The sequence below is a fragment of the Lepisma saccharinum genome, chromosome 18 (assembly GCF_977018435.1).
Source record: "Lepisma saccharinum chromosome 18, izLepSacc3.1, whole genome shotgun sequence".
Classification (NCBI taxonomy): Eukaryota; Metazoa; Arthropoda; class Insecta; order Zygentoma; family Lepismatidae; genus Lepisma; species Lepisma saccharinum.
In genome coordinates, this window is record NC_139246.1 from 13448768 (window position 1) to 13472006 (window position 23239).

The following is a 23239-nucleotide window of genomic DNA, read 5'->3' on the forward strand; positions in this document are numbered from 1 at the left end:
TTTCTTTTATATTTATTCTTTATCTTTTTATAGTAGATTTTATTGTTTTTCATCTTTCCTATCTGTTTTGTTCTTATTTATAAAGTTATTCACATATATTATGTTAATTCTCAATCTTTCCCGCCTGGTGCTGCCATCTCTATTCCTCTTTGGTAAACTATTTACATTACTTGGTCCTATTGGGTACGTAACAGAAGGCAGTTGTTCACCTCATATCCCTCATATTTAACACTGTAAGTTTTGGATAATAAACCTTTTCGAGCAAGGCCTCATCTTCAGGAAGCTATCAACTCGCGGCAAGCCACGGCACCTAGCGACCTGTTGAGTGAGATGAGTCAAGGCAAAATGGATAATAAACCTTTTCCTGCTCCCACAAAAATAGGCAATAATTAGGCTGGAGAGTTCAATGAACTAACCGATCTCTAACTACGCACTGGTAATGATCGCACTAACACTGCAAGTTTTCACTAGATACTTTCAATATTTCTTTCAACAATACATGATTATGTAACAACAATATGTAATATATAGTCGTGGAGCCTCGACTTGAAAGTGAAACTATACAAGCTTATGAATACCATTAATATCTTCAAACGACAGCTGTGTACAAAACAACTTGTGTAAAATGACATGTTTCAACCTCATTTTTACATTGTAGCACCACGAGAGTCATCTATCGGTTCAAGGTCAAAGCTCTGTTACGGTGAAGGGAGTGTTCTCGAACAATCCACGTGATTCTTAACCTCTTTTTTTCCCTTTCTTTTCCCCCTCGGGACTGGGAAGGGGATAAGCCATGAGCAACTGTGCTGAAGGCCGATGACGTAATGGAGATATCAGACTGCAAGTTACGTGGATTAGCTCGCAGGCAAGGTGAAAAACTTCAGTCGGAATGGAAAGGTCAGTGTGATACGCGCCGATGATCTGGAAGTTTGTGCATGTGTAGTGGTAACTGTTTGGGATTTTGCATTTGTAAATAAAGGTATGTATTTGCATTTGTTTTTACAGTTAGGTTATTTTGAGATGCTTTTTCTGCTTGTCCTAGGCGGGAGGGAACCGGTATGGACTTGTAAATTTCAGACCCTTCCTTCCTTTTTTAAGTTCATTTTTATGAAGAAATATAGCAATATTATCGTTTCATTTAATTTTCCCATTCGTAATTGCCCGTCCCCCTTTTAATTCATGGGTGCGCCTATATTTGAAAGTAAACGTCATTTAATGTAAGAATAAATGCCAATGGGTCCGTTCAATGAAACGCATATTTTCAATTGCACTGGTCTGGCCAAGCTAAAAGGGGACGAAATAATTTTACTGCTTCGGTCCTCATGCATGTTTTTATTCTATCTATTTTTCCATTACTTGCTTCTGTAACTTCGCTCTCATGTACCTCTTTCCTCTCTCTTCTCTTCTATTTCTCTCCTTCTTATTTCTCTATCTGTGGATCTTTCTTTTTTGTTTATCTCTATCACTTTTCCCTTCTTTCTTTTGTCTTTCTCATTCTTAATACTTCTCTCTTTTTCTTCCTCTTCCTCCATTCTCTCTCTCTCTCTCCGTCTTCTTTCTTCCATTCTCTTTCTCTCCGTTATTTATCTCTCTCTTCTCTCGTCTGTTTCTCCTTATCGCTTCTTTCCTCTATTTTTCTCGCGTCTTCTCTCCTGTCTTTTTTCTCTCCTCTCTTTCCATCTCTGTGGGGTTTGCTTCTCCTCTCTGTCTCTCTTCCTCTTTCTTTTCCTTCTCTTTCTCGTTCTCTTCCTCTCATGTCTTCACCCCTTCTTTCTGTCTTTTCTTTCCTTTCCCTCTCACTTTGTCTATCATCTCACCCCCTCTCTGCCTCTAATCTCTATCTACAGGGAGGTTATTGCAGCATGACACCGCAAGAGCGTCGGCCGCTTGCCGGCCCAGTCATGCAACAGGTGCCGGCAAATTGCGTAACAGATAGTCCGTAACAGAAACCGCTTGTTTTGTAATGTTTCCACTTTTCACAATTATAGTTACAATTACAACTTAAATAAGCACGTACCTTGTCGTAAGGATGCTGGAAAAGGTGTCCTCTAAAATACAAATATTTCTGGCACTTTATTTTTGACATGTAATCTTTCTTAGACACCGCGAGAGCGTCGGCCGCTTACCGGCCTTGTCATGCATCAGGTGCCGCCAAATTGCGTAACAGATAGTCCGTAATAGAAACCGCTTGTTTTGTAATGTTTCCACTTTTCACAATTACAGTTACAATTACAACCTTATTTCAGACATCTAATCTTTCTTAGACATCTCTACTTTATCCTCGGTTGACAGAAAGGGAAGACAGCATCGCGGCGCTGGCATTCAATGTCCGTTAATTGTTCAAAAAAAGGTTGTAGTATGTCTCTTCGATACCTTTCACCATTGATAGTACCTTCATAAAAAATAGGCCCTATTATTCTGTGCGCATTCAAACCACACCACACACCAATTTTTGCAGGATGGAGCGGAACTTCATGCACAAGGTCAGGTTTTTCTGCGCTCCAATAGCGATTGTTTTGTGAAATAACTCGGCCATTCAATTCGAACCAAGCTTCGTCTGAAAATATGATTAATTCTGGATTTACTCTGCCAGCAACAATATTATCCAGCATCCAGTTACAGAATCGAACTCTAGTCGCGTGATCGCGCGGTTGCAATTCATGAACCACTGTAATTTTGTAGGGTTTTAATCTAAGTAATTTAGTGGCATTTCGTGCTGAGGATTTTGAAATGCCTGTTTCCTGAGCAAGCCGACGGAGGGATTTTTTTGGAGTATGTTCAAGTCGTTCACCAATTTCGTCTAGCTTTTCTTCCGTAAGAACACGTCGTCTGGAAACACGTTTCTTAGGTTCAAGAGATCCTGTCTCTCGTAATCTTTTAACGAGGTTGTAAACAGTATGTCTGTCCGGAACAGGATTGCCAGGAAATTTTCTTGCGAATCGCCTGACTACTTATCTGCAAGAGTTCGTTTTCACGTAAGTATCGTACATAAAAACTCTTTGTTCAAGACTATATTTGTTTGGCGGCATAACTAATGAATGAATAACAATTAACACACGATAAAGCACTAGCACTGAATAGCACACAAACTCAATAACACAGTATAAACAACACGAGTACTGATAAACGCAAACCGAAGTGAACACGTCTAAACAACTGGTAGCCGACAGCTGTCGCATTCGCGTAGTATCGAGAGGCTTCTCGCGGCTTACCACTACTCCGATAAGCCGCTGACGCTCTTGCGACATCTGAGGAATTTCGCTTCTAGCGTCGGCTCTATAGACACTGGATGGACCAAATTTTGAGGGAAGCACAACAAAAGACTACTCTATGAGGATATGTAATGCTCCTGCCGCAACTTTGAAAAAAAAAATATGGAAATTACGACGTTCAGAAATTTTGCGTAATTACGGGGAAAATAGAACTTTGGGATTTGGCCCCCGTTTCCCCCTGGACTCACAATTGTCGGAATTTACATAAAATGTTGCTTTTTGTTCATTCTTACATTTAGAATTTAAATTTCTTAAAAAGATGCAGTTGTTGAGCAGTTATAGCCTTTTATATTCAGTTTATCCCATAGTAGCAAAAGGGGAAAAGTGCTTATTTCAAATGGCGCTCTCAGAAAGAAAAACGCACACAGTGTATGATCGCTACTTTACTTCAAAAATATTCACACGTTAAAATTAAGTGACACTGTTAAATAATTCGTTTATCTGCGCTTTCGTTTTGCATAATAATGTATACGTAACCTCCCCCCTCGAAAATCTTGGGCACGCCACTGACTCTAGTGTTCAAAAGGATTAATCTTGTGTTATCTGCAAAATAAGAGTCACGGTTTTGTTTATTCGAAGGCAAGACAAGAATGAAAAATTGAATCCTTTATGTTGGATGAGTCATTGCTGTCAGAAGCGATATGGGCAGAAATAAAGTGCCAGAAATATTTGTATTTTAGAGGACACCTTTTCCAGCATCCTTGCGGCAAGGTACGTGCTTATTTAAGTTGTAATTGTAACTATAATTGTGAAAAGTGGAAACATTACAAAACAAGCGGTTTGTGTAACGGGCTATCTGTTACGCAATTTACCGGCACCTGTTGCATGACTGGGCCGGCAAGCGGCCGACGCTCTTGCGGTGTCATGCTGCAATAACCTCCCTGTATTTCTCTGCCTCTTCTCCCTTACACATTAATCTCTTATTCAATTATTTGGTACTAATCTGATATTCTCCGGACAGATTTTTTCATTTTTACAGAAGAAACTACTTACGGTAATAAGTTCCTGTAGCATTGTCTAACATCTGGAAGGTATTTTGTGTGATGCGGAAATGTTTCATAGCTGAAAATCATGTTTGTTGAAAATTAATTCTCCGACCCACGAACCATTGACGTGTAGTTAGGTTAGTTTCGGTTAGGTTAGGCAAACCTTAGATTAGGCAGAGAGAGGGTGAAATGATAGACAAAGTGACAGGGAAGGGAAAGAAAAGACAGAAAGAAGGGGAGAAGACAGATGAGAGGAAGAAAACGAGAAAGAGAAGGAAAAGAAAGAGGAACAGAGACAGAGAGGAGAAGCAAAACACACAGAGATGGAAAGGTTGGGAGAAAGAGAGGAGAGAAAAAAGACACACAGAGGGAGAGAAGACGCGAGAAAAATAGAGGAAAGAAGAGATAAGAAGAAACGGACGAGAGAAGAGAGAGATAAATAACTCAGAAAGAGAATGGAATTAAACGGTGTGACTCAGTTGTTAGCATATGCAGATAATGTAGACTTATTGGGGGATGATACAAATACAATCAAGAATAATGCTAAAATGTTTTTCAAAACTGCTAAAGAGATAGGTTTGGAAGTTAACAAAGAGAAAACTAAATATATGCTTACAGGCCGAAACCAAGTGTTAGGTAATAATCAAAATATAATTATTGATAACAACTCGTTTGAACCAGTTTCCAAATTCAAATACTTAGGAGTAATATTAACAAACGAAAATTATATTAAAGAGGAAATAAAAAGTAGGCTTAATTCAGGAAATGCATGTTACTTCTCTCTTCATAAACTTTTGTCTTCTTGTTTAATATCTAAGAAACTAAAAGTTAAAATATACAAAACAGTATTTTTGCCTGTAGCATTATATGGATGTGAAACTTGGTCCCTTACATTGAAAGAGGAACATAAATTGAGAGTATTTGAAAATAAGATCCTTAGGAAAATATTTGGACCTAAAAGGGATGAGGAGACAGGTGAGTGGAGAAGGTTACATAATTTAGAACTACATAATTTGTATTCATGTCCAGATATTATTAGAATGATTAAATCAAGAAGACTTAGGTGGGCAGGTCATGTGGCACGAATGGGAGAGGAAAGAGGAGTTTACAGGATTCTTGTTGGGAAACCTGATGGTAAGAGACCTGTAGGAAGACCAATAGGAAGGCCAAGACGAAGATGGAGGGACAACGTTGAGATGGACCTAAAGGAAATTGGTAGGGATGGAAAAGAGTATAAAGATCTTGCTTAAGATAGAGACAGATGGAAGGTTTGTGCAGCCATGAAACGTCGGGTTTAAGAAGGCTAGAGAGAGAGTTAGGTTAGGCAAACATAGTTAAACTTATGTGAAAAAATGCAATTACTTTGATCAAAGAAACGTGAATACACCTTAAAGAATGTTCCGCGAAGCAGATAGGTAGGTACAAATGTCAAAAATTGACTAAATGAAAAAGTTACAGATGTCCGGGGAATATCAGATTTTTCCCAATTATTTTGCCTTAATTTGTCTTGGTTTCATTTCTAAATCCAAATACATAAAACTATTAAAAAGGAACCTTGTTATAGTCATTTATGGTTGCATGACTTCGCGCTTACTGGAAAAGAACGAATAAAAAGAAAGTAAAGAAATGTTTGGACCCACACAGAATTAAACGATACATAAATTCAATCGTTCACTAATTCATCTCTTGCAAGAATTTTGTTACACTATTAAGTCTCATATCACCACCGTCAAACAAATAATACGAATGTTCAAACTTGTTAGAGTTGACGAGCTGTATCTCTGCGGGTGACCTTGACTAATTCGCGCAGATACATGTCTGTAGAGGCTACCTACTCGCCGTTGAGTGGTCGACAGCTCTTGCAAAGTTAGAGGAGAATGACACCCATTGGCTAAGGCAGCCGGTAGCTCCTCCCTTTGCTACTGCGCAGTGGTCAATGTTCACCCGCAAAGATACAACTCTTCCACTAGTGGCGTGTCGGTGGGGATTCAGTCCACAATTTATAAAACAAAAACAGATTTCTAATCTGTCCGTCCGTCTGCCTTTGACAGGCCTGCATCAAGAAGAATTATGGATTTTTGGAAGTGAAGCTCAAAATAAAATCTCCCCATGCTTGATTGGTTTGAATCAGGTTATTTGACGTCGCCTTTCTGCGAATTTTTGGCTAATAGCGACGATGAGGATGATATGGTGAAATTGATGAGGACACTCTCGAAGAATACCAATACACAGTCCAGGATTCGAACCTGGGACCCCTTGCGTCGTAGCACTGTTATAACACTCCACGAAATTATTGTCAGGATTTATATACAGCTTCGTTCTCGTCTCCAGATATATAGATATATATGTATAAGGCAACGAATACATCACGTCGCACTTTCACATCGTGAGGCAAACAACTTTTTGTAGAAACGTTTTCTTGTTTGAGCTACGAACTCTTGCAAAACGGAATTTTATTCTGAATATATGCAATCACGAAACCTAAACTTGCAATTATTACTAATGGAATAGTTTTGTTAATTACTACAAACAAAACCTATGACTAGAGCCCGGATCTTTAGGTGCAAAAAATTGTTCAGGAAAGAAACAAGATAGGTGCATTTTTGGTGCAAAAAAAATTAAAAACCTTACGTACATTCATGTGTATCGTGTATTTTTTTTCATTTTAAACATTACAAAGAAAGTATTTTGAGAAATGAAGATATACTTTGATTACATATACACTCAGCAGTATTCTTGAGTCTTTACCTTGACTCATTCCTGCCACTTGTTTCTGAATTCAAAAGTAATGAGTTGTACCAGTAGCGGCTCGTGCCTAAAATAACAGGTGAAGAAGTATATTTATAGGCAATGAAAACAAATAGTAAGTGCCAGTAACCCCCCCCCCAATTTAAAACGTCTTTTTTGTCTTCATCCGTCCATCTGGAAAATGGTGTCTGCAACAAATTACACACTAAGTCATTTACTGGGTTCATTGTAGAAACCACAGCTCAACACATGAACACAACACACGATAGGAAACGCGAAACACACACGCGGAACAAGATCTCGCGAGAACGCGAAGATTTTGCCACAAGCACTGGATGCGATGTTTTCTCCGACGAGAGAACTGATTCACGTAGAGGGCGACACCATGTTCAAGGCCAACGCTAGGTGACGTCACCGTTGCCATGACAACCGGCTAAGTCTTCCGCAACCTGGCGAGGTTTGCTCTTCGACGAACTCACGTGCGTAGCGCAGAGCGGCGTAATTTGAGTATTATCGCGTACGTTCTGCTGAGAAATAGTTTAATTTAACAAGCAAATGAAAAATGTCAATATTAATTTGAAAATTAGGTGAAAACATCTGCACTTGTTGCACTTGGCCAGCCGCCACTGAGTTGTACTGAATTATACTGTACCTTTTTATGTTGGCGAACTCAAAGCTGATTCGTTTATCGGTCAGGAAGAATTTCCCTCCAAGAAGGCAAAAATTTCCCATTTCATCCAAAAAAGTCCCTCTATTTACAGAACGTCACGTATAAATCGTATAATTTTACTTTAATTCGCTCACTGCAACCATGTTTTAAGGGCAGAATAGGTACAAAATTCATGTTTAGGTGCAAATTAGGGAAAACAATGTACCACGGGATGGGTCTATATGGCGATATACAGGGTGTACCAAAAGTCCCATTACCCCCCCCCTTTTTGAATTGTAGACAAACCTGCACGATGTTATTTTAACAGCATGCGTATGATGAGAGGATGGTATACCATTAAATCAGACCAATGACCACTATTTTCTCCAGAGGATCTGTGTGCACACCGCCATTTTCATGGCACAGTATTATTTGCCTCCAGTTGCGATGTGAAATCCTCCGTAAAATAAGATGTCAGATCTGGATTTCGGGGTGGCCATTTTAAGAGAATTCCTCAATGATGTGTTCAGAGTGAGACAAACGAATTGGACGAGGATCGCCAAATTTACCAGAACGTTTAAAATGGCCACACCGAAGTCCAAATCTGACATCTTGTGATGATGCGCTATGGGGAGACATCAAACAGAAAGTCGCCCATAATCGTTATCAGACAACTGAGGAACTTCAAGAAGCTGTTCGCAGTGCGTTTGCTTCCTTCACGTCAGCCAAGTTACGGAGGATTTCACATCGCATCGCACCTGGAGGCGAATAATACTGTGGCATGAAAATGGCGGTGCGCACACACAGTAAATGGTGGCCATTGGTCTGATTTAATGGTATACCATCCTCTCATCATACGCATGCTGTTAAAATAACATCGTGCAGGTTTGTCTACAATTCAAAGAGGAGGTAATGGGACTTTTGGTACACCCTGTACATAAGATGTGAGACTCCATGTATGGAAGCGCCCAATATTATTATTATTTTTTTGTTGGTGCATATACTGAGGAAGTTGCACAGTAGAGTAAATTTGGATTAGGTAATATTTTTCAAAATTTCATTTTTTTTAACAGTCTCTTACGAGATCGAGGGTCAACAACACCAACTCTTGTTCTCGTCTCGACTTTACAGGTGTCTCGATGTCGTCTGGAACTTCACCCCTATCGCCCTCCTCGTGGATCCGCGCCTGCTGGACATAAACTTGTGTCTTGTAGATATGTCAATTCATGCATAGAGATGTGAACCTTCGCGGAGAAATGGTTAGTACAGCGCGCTACGACGCCAGGGACCCCGGCTTGGTAATGGATGTTCTTTGTGAGTGTCCCCATGTCAATTTCATCAAATCATCCTCATCGTCGCAAAAAGGCAGAAAAGCGATGTAAAACAACAAAAATCAGATCAAATTAATTGAAATTTCGATCCTCCTTGCAGTGACTTATCCACACACCTCCAACGCCCCAAACGTTTGAGGAAGATTTTCAGTAGATTCACCTTAACTCAATTTTTCGCCTTTCACTTTCTACCACCATTCATTTTGAGAGCATTTTGGGTTCCAAAAGCGGGAGGCAAAGACAGTATATTTCCCTTTGCAGATAAAATTTAGCATAGCGAGGGGACAAACTTGGCGAAAATTGGGGCAGCCTCCTCGCTCCTCCTAATCGCCGCCACTGGTTCACTTACTATCTTTACATCAAACTTTCTATTAATAGTACTATAGATAAAATTTAATTTCATTCATATATTTCTATTAAAGATATATTAGGAGTTATAATTACAATCTTAATATTAATACAACTTTCATTAATATTTCCCACAATATTAGGAGACCCAGAAAATTGTACCCCTGCCCAGTAGAAATTCATAATAAAACAAATACTACCAAATTCAAAAAAAGATATATAAAAACATGAATATTTTGACCAAAAAGGCAAAAATTATGCTAATATATCAAATTAAATAATTAGTATTAATATTAGTATAAATAAATATAAAATAAATAAAACAAAATATATTCTTATAAAAGTAAGGAACATAGGCCATTTTGGCTCTAAATTTACCCCTACATTCCTCCTAAATTCGAATGTACACCCCTTCACCAGATGGAAAATATTGGATACCCCTCCCCCCAATACTTGTAGAGACCCAAGATGCTGGGCTCTGGTAGAAAGCCATACATAAGAAGGCAACGAGATTCAGTGCACGCTGGCTATTGGTCACCCACACGAAACCTACTTGACAGGCCTTGACCTTCAAAAGAAATTTGATTTCGTTGAGTTTAAAATTTCAAAGTGAGGATAATTTAACTTCTTTAACAAGGTAGATTAATTTAATCAGGTTGATTTAAATCGCGATTTAAATCACTTTAAATAAATAAGTTATAGAATAATGTACATAAGGATTTTGTAAATATCAGAATCACTTTTGATGAAAGTACATTAATCTTGTAATCATTCTAAGATAGGAAAAATAAAGGAAATAAAATATATGTAGTGATCGTGTGAAGCTCATACGAAAGGAAATGTAAAAAACATTTCTCTTGATTTAAAATCCAGTAATTTTTATACGCAGAAATAGCAAACATTTTGTGCCGAATAAGTAAATAGTGCCATTATCATTAAACTGTAAACAAACGTGGCAGCTGATATTTTGCAAACTATCATTAAAAATTACCAAAATTCAGCTACAAAGACTGTAAAAATATTAAGTTGCACGTAGTAGCTACATCCACAATGTTTTATTTTCACTGGAAAATTTACTAAAATTATTATAGTTTCATTAACAAAGTCAAGAAACATTTCCGTAGTATGTTTATACATACAGTATCAAAAATAGAAAAGAATGTCTATTTACATTTTTTTTAATTTGCTTTAATCAAGCTGTTTAAATATTTTACACGGCCGTTTACCAGAAAAAGCATTTCTATAAAGAAACATATATCTACATGTATGGTGCCAAAAAGAGTACAAGCAATTTTAAGCGTGATTTTTTTTTATTTAAATAAAAAAATGATTTTAATCCACCCTGGTCTTTAATAAGATTGATTTATTGGATCGTATGCATCTTCCTTTTTCATATTTAGTATTATCAGCACAATAGTTTACTAGATTTCACCTACAGACTTTAAATACTACAGTTAAAAAGAAATGAACCTCACCGTGGCAGATGAGTTGAAGCGTTGGGAAGATTTTCATTGAGAAAAGTGGCCTTCACATCCAAACATGCCGAATTAATGTCATTGAACGGGAAAGCAGTAGAACACAGACAGGGAGCCGCCCAGGTGTCTTTCTTCCTTGGGCGGAGGCCCTGCGCTTGTAATTACACGTGGTTATGTAATGGCCACACGTGCTGTCGAAGAGCACGCAACTCAATAATAATCCACGCCTTGCGGTGCATTTCCAGTCTCGGATTCGAAGTTTTGAATTCACACTCTCCACTTACTATGCAAGAAGAAACTCTGAGGCAAAGTTTTGAATTCACACACTGCACTTTCTATGCGAGAAGAAACTCGGAGCCGGAGTTTTTAATTAACACTCTGCGCTTACTTTGCAAGAAGAAACTCGGAGCTACAGATTTTCATTTGTCCTCTGCACTTGCTAAGCAAGAAGAAACTCTGAACCAAAGTTTTGAATTCGTACTCTGCACTTCCTGTGCAAGAAGAAACTCTGAGCCAAAGTTTTCACACACTGCTCTTAACTGTGCAAGAAGAAACTAGGAGCCAGAATTTTCTAATTGGTACTCTGCACTTATTATTCAATAAGAAACTTGGTACCAAAGTTTTGGATTCGTACTGTGTACTTATTAAGCAAGAAGAAATTCTGAGCGAAAGTTTTCAATTCACACTCTGCACTTGATAACCAAGAAGAAACTCTGAGCTAAAGTTCTGAATTCACAATCTGCACTTACTATGCAAGAAGAAACTCCGAACCAACCTTTTGAATTCATACGCTGCATCAGTTATGGAAGAAGAAACTCTGAGCCATGACTACGCCATTGGAGTGTAATTGATTTAATTTTAGTAATTTAACGTCGCTTTTCTGCCACTTTTAGCTAATTACGACAATGAGGAAGTGTGATGACATGATGAAATTGATGGAAGGACACACTCAAATACCATCCACGCCCAGGTCAGGATTCTAACCCAGGAACTTTTGTGGCGAGTCCGAAAGTCAACAACTAACGCGCTCGTCCACCTAGTCGGCTGGATACAATGGTGTAGAAATGAAACAATTATCTTTAACAAGCAAGTATTGTGTTATACTCCCTTACATAATATTTATATTCATTGCGAACATGGGACCTTGGAGTACTCTAATAACTGTTTCGTGCTTGATGCGTGTATTGTTAAACGCCCGGCAGCTAGTGGCTTCAATTTAACCTTTTGACACTCACTTTGGCCTCGTCCTTATTTTCCTTTGACCTTTCCGTCCCCGACAAGACGCCAAGGGCTACAAGATTTAACTTCCACTTTCATCCGAGCAAGTCGTATAAGGTACTTCGTAACTCTCGAGACGTACAAAGCAGAAATGAATCAGTTCATGAGGATTAATTCAGATATTTCATTACCAGAATGCTTTTTTTCATTTTATTTTAGCAACTGTACTGTATATCTCTTTTCTACTTCTTGTATTAATCGTGGCAATGAAGATGAACGATGATCTCCTGTGCTTTGCACCACTCCATGAAGGCGTATAGGGTGTATGGAGTTAGGGCCCCATACTTTCTTGATCACGGCCGAAGGTGGGAGTGATGTGATCAGCACCACGCCCTTCACCGCTTTACCCCCCAGAGTTTCCTCCAGGTACCCACCTTATACGACGCTGGGTGGGTGCCGGAGCCGCTTGAACAGGTGGAAAAAAATCCCGGTTCTCTCCCGCCTGGGATCGAACCCGGGCCCTCGCATGGTAGTCAGACGCCTTAACGACTCTTTTTTTTTCAATAAAAGGAAAGCCCCCTACGCAGCAGCTTTCCCCATCAAACGTCATTCATTCATATCACATTTGACTCAATTCTCTGTTTCATTTATTTCAAGACAGACAACACAAACATCCATGTCCGAACTAGGATTCGAACCCGGGACCCATGGCGTCGCAGCGCGTTGTGCTAACCACTCTGCCACGGAGACCGACTAACGACTGAGCTACCGCGGTTCATGATGGTGTCATTGCATTCAACCATCCTCCCAATTACTCGTGATCATGTATTTTGAATAACACTTAATAAAACTATCATTCTTGAACGGTGAAGAGCCGGTCTTCGTGGCTGAGTGGTTACAACAACGCGCTACGACGGGTTCGAATCCCGTCCTGAATGTCTCTTCATCAATTTCATCATATCATGACTCATCTTCGCAATTAGCCAGAAGTAGCAGAAAAGCGATGTAAAATAAACCAAATCAATCACTCGAACGGTGAAGATTCTTTTTTTACATCATGATACGTTTTAGATAAGAGATGGAATTTTTTAAGTGAATTGGCTTATTATTTGTTAATGAAATTAACTAAGGCCACTGAAAGAACTATAGTTTGTCTAAGTATTTCATTACCTTACAAAGTTAATTACACATCTAAACCTCAATGGAAATGACTCAAAGAAATCCTAAAAATAAAACTTTTTCTGAAATTCTTCAATCGACAGAAGATAGCAGAGTAAAATCCGAAATTAAAATCCTTACAAATTCGGGGGCACCTTTTTTCTTATTCACTTCATATATCCAATATAAATTGCTCTTTCAAACTTTCTGATAAATTAAAAGCAGCTTATGAAAAAAAAATGACTCTCAATATACTTTTATACCATATTTATACGTGGGTTGGAAATTTAACACTGCTGTATATACGCCATGAAACGGAACCGGTGCTTCTCACTTATACCACATGTTAGTTGGATACCTAAGGTACCTCCCAGTAAATGGACTCTTCCATGCAACACTATGCGCATGCGCAGTGACGAGAGGAATAGAGTATCGTTGGAGTTGGCGGTCTAAAGTTGTGTATAGTCAGAGCCCCACTAATCTCAAAGTTCTGGTGATTCTCGCCGTACCTCCAGGAAAGGCCGTCAATACGCAATATTTCTGTTCATGTTTGAAACACAAGCTGCGACTTGCGTTGCGAAAGAAGAGGGGATGCTTTCTGCTGAATCCTCATCATTTTGCAGGACAATGTTCGGGCGCATGTAGCGCAACCTGTGGCTGATTTGTTAGCTCGACTCCGTTCAAACCATCAAGAGAACAGGCACTGCTACAGAAACACTACGACGTCCACATCGCTGGTAACGGTTGTACACGATGCTGGTGACTATATCGAAGGGCTGTAAATGTTTCTCAGAGGTATATCTTTTGTATCATTTGAGAATAAATAGTTGCCACTATTAAATTTCGAACCCACGTCTTCCTGAGCACTTTTTCATCTCATTTGGTACACATTTTGCGTAAATGTATACCAGAAGTGTTTGAAAATACAAGAAAACTGTACAAGAACAAAAGAATTGTGGGTGAAGAAGGGGAAAGAAAATGGCAACAAAAAAAGGGAGACACGCTGCTGTGAATGTAGCACGTTTTCAAGCTTCGGTAGTTGTCTTGTGTTTTTGTGTCTGATCGTGACGTTGGCAGCATTTCGATGCTAGCAAAACTGCGATTAAAAAGTCATAAAACCTTCCACATGCGCCGGACAAGATTTATAGCTTTCTGAAATGGCTAATAAAATGCACTAGAGTTCCTCGTATCTTCCGCAATGTGTTATTCAATTGTTCTCATTCTTATATGTTATCTTCCTCCATTATTATTGTGCTGGGTTTATCGCATTGATATGTGTGGGGGGAGGGGGGCTGCTGGCCATTTCTGGGTTGAGGAGAAAACACATGCAGAGAGAGGGAGGGGTAACTCTGTTCCACGCTGCAGGGGGCACGTCCCAGACAAAGAAAATATTTTTTACGAGTTAATAGGACGCTGGTGCTTACAATTAAGCAACTATAAATTATTTATAATCTGGTTTTTCCTGACTTAATGATTTGACATGCTTAAATATACTGAAATTATATTGTAAATAAATAAAGTGAAACGTTGCTGCTGATTGGCTAGTTCCCAAGCGGCATGTGTCGCTTCGGTCTGAAATCTCCCTAAGAAAACGGCCCAGTCCGAGCGACATATGTGGCTTGTGTCGCTTCGGTTCGAGAAACTGCATTTGTTTCTGAGACAATGTATGCATGTCGCTTCGGTCTGGAAGTTCCCTAACGCTCCCCGTTCCGGCATTTAGCCGATCAGAAAGATTACCTCAATAGATAGCGCTGGGGTATAATTCTTTACAAGATCTCGCTTGGCGTTCAGCAATGAGACACTTTTTTTTAAAAAAAATAACATTAAAATAAAAACTTAAGTTAGTGCATATTAAATAATACATGTAAACTTTCTATAAACCAGATGGCCCCTAATTTGGCATGTATGGCTAAGTTGCATAGTAAAGATATGCTGATTCACATATGTTTAGGCAAAATTTTATTAAATTAATTCGCTTGCTGGTTCCCTTCAACCGTCAATCTTAGTCTCGTTTTTACTCTCAATACCCATGTCAACTAATATTTATATCAAAACATTTAGCAAAATTCGTAGCTTTGGATTACCTGTAATGCAGGGTGAGAAATCATTGAAGACTGGTGGGGGGAGAAAGACCTTAATTTACAAACCCCTCCCCACAAATATGCATATAAATTATACGATATAAATATTTATAATATTAAAAGTAAAAATAAATTACTAAATTAAAATATATTTTTATTATTAATTACCCAAATATAAAATAAATTTGTTATTTTTAAATCAGATATTATAAAGTGGAAAACTACGTTCTTTACTAACTGTTAATAAATTATGAAAAAGTTGGTGGTTTTATTATAAGTTTTTATGAAGTTTTTGCTTTATGCTAATAATAAATCAATTAGATTTCATAGTTATTATTGTTTTGCATTCTAGTTTTACTTTTATTGTGCGTATTGATGTAGATTTGTTAATGATCTCTTGAGAGAGAAAAAGCATTGAACCCTCACAACTACACTAATTTGTGTATGTATTCGATATTATTCTTAGTACAGTATATTTGAAATTAAAAGTAATTGTTTATTTTTTGTTTGTTGTAACAAAAACTCCCCCCCCGAAATTTTTTGTTGGGGGGTAATTTTGAGGCCAAGATTGTTGGTGGGAGGAAATCTTCCCGTCCCCCTTCTGTAATGTCATTAATAATTGAATAATTATACGAGTGACCGAGTTGGGGGTAGGCATATACACTAGAGACAAGATCGTGAAAAGGCACGCTTCTTCATTCACAAAGGTTATATTCGGTGACATTTTGAGAGGCATTCTTTTCAACAAGTTACACTATAAAAACTGCGTTTTCAGGCTAACAAAGGTCTGGTACCTGGACCCACAGTCAAGATAAACCTACGTGCCATCTTGTGCAGAGTGCCTCTCTATAGCATCTTTTCTTACCAATTATTTTATTCCTTAGGTGTGTTTCACTATGTTCTTGACAAAGGAGATTTCGCTTTACTTTGTTCTTGACAGGAGAAAATCCTTTCACCTTAGCATCAAGAGAAGACACATGGTTGGAAACAGAGTTGTCAAATTTATATCTTCCCCACGTTGACAATTTAAGTGTTGTAAAGTAACAGTTACTTGTAACCAAAATGCTTCCGCCCAAAGAATGGACTTGGAAATTCTATTTTTGTCTTTTCTGTCGAAAGTCAGGGAGGGTCACGTGAACCGCTGAACCAATCGGCTTTGACCAGTTGCCTTGGCGAGGGGAAATTCTCGTGGTATTCTGCGTTGCCAAGTGTATGCCTGACATCAAAGTTCGGGGTTAGTGTACGGTTTGTTTGTGTTTGTGTTGGTTTTTTTTTTTTTTGTATCTGTGATTTTTATACTGAATTACAATGGATGAGCCTATCGCAAATACACCGGCGAAATCTGAAGAGAAAAAAGTTGTCGGGCGTGATATTTCTCTGCGTGGCCAGACCCGTGAATTAGTATGTGCATTAGTATTTAAGGATATTACTAAGCATGATGTATAGTTAGTCTTGTGAGGATATCAGTAAAACACATAATGTTCGTTCACGTCCAATCAATTTACAATTCACTATTTGATATCGCTGTGTAGACAACAATGAAATTAATATAAACTATAAAGAATGGATAATATTGAGTAACCGGAACTCGACATGCAATTTTAACTGGCGAGCAAACGAAATATGCCACGACAAGTAACTGGACCCTAAACCTTGATTGCAGTCAGATGTAATTCATACGTACAGTCTCCACAATACCCTAGAAAGAATTCTGACCTTCCACAATAACTTCGAGTTTTCAGCTCATCGTCCACCTCCCCCCCCCCTCCCACGAGAGAGTCCACCCCCAAAAAGGCCAAGCAAGGCGAAGCCGGTTGCCGCCGTGTAGCAAGCTAATGCGCGGGTCTCCGCCTCCCTGCCTCTGCCTGAAATGCGAGCGAGCGAAGGGTGCATGTTGACAGGAAAAGATGTCCTGTACGACTGGACAAAAAAAATCAGACTCTCAGACGTTTGGCAACACCGCTTTTCCCCCCTTCACACTAGCACAACTGGAGACGAAAAGTCTGGGTTTCCTCAAGTCCAAACTCTAGCCGGAGCGACTTTAGTTACTTCCAACAGCTGTGTGTGTGTGTGCACATATATGTATGTATGTATGTGTGTGTGTGTTTTGATTGATTGATTGATTGAGTTGGTGTTTTAAGTCCACTTTATGCACTGTAAGGCTAATCGGGACTGGACCTACAGTTTTAAGTGGGATCCGAACCACTATGTACCTCCACCGGGTATCGAACCCGAGATACCTTGATTACAAGGCGACAACGCTATCTCTGCGAGGTGTGTGTGTGTGTGTGTGTGTGTGTGTGTGTGTGTGTGTGTGTGTGTGTGTGTTGTATCGAGCAAGCGAACGAAAACAAGTCTCTGAGCAAGTAATGGCGCGAGACGGCTCCACGTGAGAAGGAACGGAACTAAGTAATGTTATATGGTGCCGAAACCCGGGAATTGCATGGAGGTGGAAAGCGACTGCAGTTACCAGCCTTCCCAGGAGAGAGTACTGCTTCGCTCAGCCCACTCGATCTCCCCTCCCCTCTTATCTGCCGTTATGCGCGTCCTTCCTCCAGAGATAAATAGTCCAATCAGCGAAAGAGAGAGAGTGTGCGTGTGTGTGTGTACAGTAACGGACAGTTCTGCGATGTAACGATCGAATTGAGAGTCAATCGCATTGTTACAATCCAGAACTGTACGTGACTGTACACATAAAATTTCGGAATCACGAGGTTCTTTGCGGCATGTCGAACATTAACGGTGACCCCGAATATAATTCTAACTTGTAAACCGGTAAGATGGCCTCAGTGGTTCAGTAATCAGATTGATTGAGTTGGTGTTTTAAGTCCACTTTATGCACAGTAAGGTTAATCGGGACTGGACCTACAGTTTAAAGTGGGATCCGAACCACTATGTGTCTCCACCGGGTATCGAACCCGGGACACCTTGATTACAAGGCGACGACTGCGCCATAGGACGGCCCTATCAGTAATCAGTCTTGGGATTTATACGTCACCATGATGTTTCATACGTAACACAAAGAATAGTTCCAAAACGGACAATTTCGAAGAAAACCCAACAAAATACTTAGGATTTGTACTCGCAACTGTCCCGAAAAAACAGACTAATCCTTATTTAACGTCGGAAAGAATACTCATTTCGGATTATTTCAAAGGATTCCGGGGCATTTTAAAGTCCGCTGCGCAACTCCGCCTGCTGGAATTCCATTAGTCAACATTTTTCAACCCTTCTTCTCGGAGGGTTTTGTATTTACTGCTGTTCTTGCGTTTGTATTTGAAGTCTTTCCCCCTTGCTGGTTCGCAATGTCGGATTAAAGAATTTGCGGTCATGGACTCATTCCAAGTGGAACTTTAAAACTAATCACACTCGCGGTTGCCATGCCAACGACTAAGTCTGTGGTAATCGGATATTGCAGGCGCTTATTTTTCTGAAGCCAAGCCGTACCAGTAGCACGGCGAGAGAATTTCCTTTTTCTAGTAGGCTCAAGAGGTTCGGGCGAAATATTGTCAGTTGGGATCTGCTTGGTGGTCATCAGAATCTCTCTCTCTCTCTCTCTCTCTCTCTCTCTCTCTCTCTCTCTCTCTCTCTCTCTCTCTCTCTCTCTCTGTCTCTTACTATTCATCTTTCTCTTTACTTCCTTTTGTCTGTCTTCCTTTCTTATATTGTTTATGTCCTTTCTGTAAATTTCTGTTTCTCTATTATTGTTCATCCTTCTTACTCTTTTATATTTCTGTTTCCCCCTTTTTGTTTATTCTTTCCTAATTATCTTTATTCCTGTCCCTCCCTTTTGTTTATCCTTCTTTCTCTTTCTTCCTCTATTTTATGTTCCTCTTTTCTTCAACCTTCTTCTCTTTCTTTTTCCTATTTCGGTTTCTCCTCTTGTTTATTCTTCTTTCCCTTTTTTATTTCTGTTTCTTACTTTTGTTAAACCTTCTCTTTTTTCCTTATTTCTGTTTCTCCTCTTTGTTTATCCTTCTTTTTCGCTTTCTCTTTCTATTTTACCCTTTTTCTTTATTTGCTTCTCTTTTTAGTTCATCCTTCTTTCCCTCTTTCTTTATCTATTTTCCTCTTTTTTTCCTTATTTCTATTTCTCCTTTTGTTTATTTATCCTTCTTTCCCTCTTTCTCTTTCTATCTTCCTGTTTCTTTATTTCTTTCTCTCACTTTTGTTTAACCGTCTTTTTCATTCTTCCTCTTTTTCCTTATTTCTGTTTATCCTTCTTTTCCGCTTTCTCTTTCTATTCTACCCTTTCTTCTTTGTTTCTCCTTTTAGTTTATACTTCCTTCCCTATTTCTTTTTTATTTTCCTCTTTTTTCTTTATTTCTGTTTCTCCTTTTCTTTATCCTTCTTTCCCTCTTTCTCTATATTTGTCTCTCCCTTTTGTTTAACCTTCTTTCTCTTTCTTCCTATTTTTTTACATCTGTTCCTCCCTTTTGTTCAAACTTTTTCTCTCTTTTTCTCCTTTTCGTTAATCCTTCTTTCCCTCTTTCTATTTTCCTCTTTATCTTTATTTCTGTTTCTCCCCTTTTTCTTTCTTTCTGTTTCTAACTTATCACCCTCACCTTTGTTTTACTTTTCTGCATTTCTTTCCCTTCATATTTTTCTGTCTTTCTTGCCTTTTTCTTCCTCTTTTTCTCTGTTCGCCTATTTTCTTTCTCTTCTTCTATCTTCTGTTTAAGTGCTCTGCAGTTCCTTCTTTCTCCCATTTTATTACTGTTTCTGTCATTTATTCTTTCTCATGCCTGTAAGGCGGCTTTAGATAAGTTAATATCCAGCACAAATGTTATTTCATTTTCTTTTCATGCAGTTAGTATACTGTATTTCGCAGTCATTGTACTTCGTTATTAGGTTTTTCATACCTCATTCAAGAAAAAGCTGTAAAAGTTAGCTGGAAATTTTACTCACAAGATTCATGTTGTGAGACCTAACTATATTTATTGGAATTTTGGATTAAATGTTAGAATATGGAAATACAACTTGGTTCCTGTATTTTTTTTTATTCAATATTTTCGAGCTAATGCAGTTTTTTACTTTTATTATTCTGCTCGAATAGTAACTGGTTTAATTTTCTTATTAACAATAAAAATAATGACATGAGCGATGACGATTTTCAGGAGGGTCGACGGACCTGTTCGACCCCCCTCTTCATGCCCACACATACGCGCAAACTACTTCACCAATAAATAATACATACATTTTTTTTGGAGTTATGCAACACTTTGCCTTGAGAATCAAATGCATTATGGGCGTATACGGACACAAACCGTGGGTGTAACAATTGGTATGTAATTGGGTACTGTACTGCTTACGCAACACTGTTTTCCATTCCTCCGTTTTAAATTAAAGTCTGAGCAGCCTGACCAGATGTGTAGCTGCGTTGGCGAATTGAGGATTTGCAAGTCATTTAAACAAGAGAAGGAAAGCGGTGGACTGAGGGCGTGTTCCTTTGTTTAAAAGCTCGTCTGTCAACCTATTTTTCTCATTGTACACCTATTCTCCGTCTTCTGTAAGAAGAAAATCAATGTAAGCAAATGCACATGGCTTCTGAGAAATCCTATTGGCTGTTCGAATGGCAGCTGCGCAGGAATCCTGCGCGTGAGAATATAGTGTGTGTGGATAAAGCCATAACACTCAACGTAGCTGCTAGATTGAAGCTGAGGGACTTTACATTATGAGCTGTACAGTTAAGCCAATATATTCATGGGCAAAATGACACCAGAATGAACACACAGGAAAGGGACTATTTGTCAAAAGTCACGTGGTTTTTGTTTGCATTAACTTCGTTCTTGCAGTGGATGGAGGATAGTCGTTCCAGAGAAAATACCCCTTCTCTCTCTGTCTCATAGTGTGCCGACCACCATGGTCGAGTGGTTAGCACAGCGCCTTCGACGCCAGCAGGGGAACCGGGTTCGAATCCTGGCATGGGTATTCTTTTTGAGTATCTGTCACGAGCCATTTGCTCCTGTTCACGCTCAAAATTTTATTTTATGACAAACTAAACACTGATAGTAATCATCATTTGCTGTGTCATCACTAATGTACCTTCTCATAGATATAAGGTGAAGTCTTTTCTCCAGAGTACATCCAGAAGTCATCCATAAGTGGCAAGCAGATTTCGCATCGAATTAATATTGTTCCTGAACTTTTCTTGCGAACATATTTTGTGTACAATCAACTTATTTGTGTATTCTTTTCAACATTTGAGACCTACTAACTTATCTTCGGTTCAGTGTTACCAGTGATATATTTATTCAAGTGTTTTCACAGTGTCACGTACATGTACGTCGTGCGATGAGATGCCGCTGAGACTACCTTAATTGCCCATTTTGGTTCCATCCGCTTCGGAATACATGACAGAAAAGTGTTACACTTCAATTAGTGTATTATTATTTGTTACGTTCTACAGTGCACTACATAGGCTACTTGCCTACTGCCCTACGACGAATCATGTTATATACGGGGTGTAATCATTTATTCAGGGACTGGTCTTTGTACATATTTAATTATATCTTAATATTTTTTGTCAATAAAGAAATGTGATTGTCCCCTGGCCAATCCCATTTCTTTTCAGGGGGAGGTGGCATGTCACGAGCCGGAAATAAAATGCTGTGTAATCAAAAACGCCAGCAGTCCCCGGGTGACGAGAGGTCGCCGAGGGAGTCTTGGTCGAGGGAGCGAAGCGCGAAGTGTGTTGCGAGTGACAGTGTTAAGTCGGTCCATTTAAAAGGTTTGGGCGAACCCACTGAGGACAACTTCAATGGACCGATAGAGCGCCACGTCGTGACTCAACCGAGGAACCTCGAAGGAAATCAGGTACAGTGGTGACACTTTGGGTTTATTATTGTCAGTGTTTAGATATCTTGCTGGCTCGTGCGTGATCTCCCCCCCCCTCTCACTTGTGCGATTCTATTAAATATTGGTAAAGAGCAATGAGAGTAATTTATTCCATTCTTCATACACACATCCTCTTGCAGCCAAGCAGTTTACGCCGGCGAACGGCCTAAACGTAACATATCCCTTCATCAGTTTCATATCATCATCACTCATCCTCATCCTCATCTTCGCGATTAACTAAAAGTGGGAGAAAAGCGAAATTAACCAATCAAGCAAGAAAAAAAATGCTATTACAATCTTATCCTTACCTCTATGCAAATTCAATGGAAATAAATGAACTCCATATTACTGGGTATACAACAGTAAACAAGTATTTTTCTTATTTAATTTTTGGCTTGGTAAGTCTTTCGGAGGGGGGTCACGACACCCCCATTCTGAAGAGAACGTTTGAGTTTAAAGAATGCATTTCTCTTGGTATCGCAACCCTTGCCGTTAGTGCCAGTATGTTGTGCAACGTTACGTAATGATAATGCAATGAGATTGTTTCGAAGAACACGATAAGATAAAATCTTGTGCCGCAAGTATTAACCTTTAACAAGTTATCTAATCCTATCTAATCTGCAAACTTGGAGGTTACACGAATGGTACAAAGTTTATCTTCGTGGCTCTCTTCGTCTATTTGACTTCGAGACTTGCTGCTTTCAGGGTAAGTACATAAACGTGGTGCTGTGTACGTAGGTCTTGATTTGATCACGTTTTCTCGTTATAAGATAGGTGAACCAAAGGTGACCCTAGTTAAGCTTCTAGGACAATTTACAAATCTCTAATGAGAGATAAATTTCTGAAATTAAATAGCTTCTGTAAGTAATTAACAACGTGTACCAAATTGATATTTTGTAACATTCATTGTAACTTAAAACAATACAAACAAAAAAAATACAGAACCGTTAAATATGGGCCACCTTGGAAACAGGGGCCCCAAAGATGCTTAGAAGTTGCTTAGAAAATTGTTGGTCTCAAACTTTTGATTGTTGACGCATTTTGTATAGTGACAACGAACAGCCGACCACCGTGGTGGAGTGGTTAGTACAGCCATTACGACGCCAGGGGGTCCCGGGTTCAAATCCCGGCCTGGG

At 39.1% G+C, this 23239-nt stretch overlaps 1 protein-coding gene across 2 annotated transcripts in view; it reads left to right on the forward strand.

The window, feature by feature from the left end:
* The first annotated feature begins 812 nt into the window (after positions 1 to 812).
* Positions 813 to 23239, forward strand: part of LOC146001857 (centromere protein V-like) — a 61373-nt gene continuing 38946 nt past the window's right edge. The window contains exon 1 of one of the 2 annotated variants that reach the window (XM_083139563.1): positions 813 to 979. The gene's annotated coding sequence lies outside the window, so the exon portion shown is untranslated. Of the gene's footprint in view, positions 980 to 22768; positions 22810 to 23239 lie in introns of those variants that run through there. The other variant, XM_083139564.1, reaches the window with a different exon arrangement.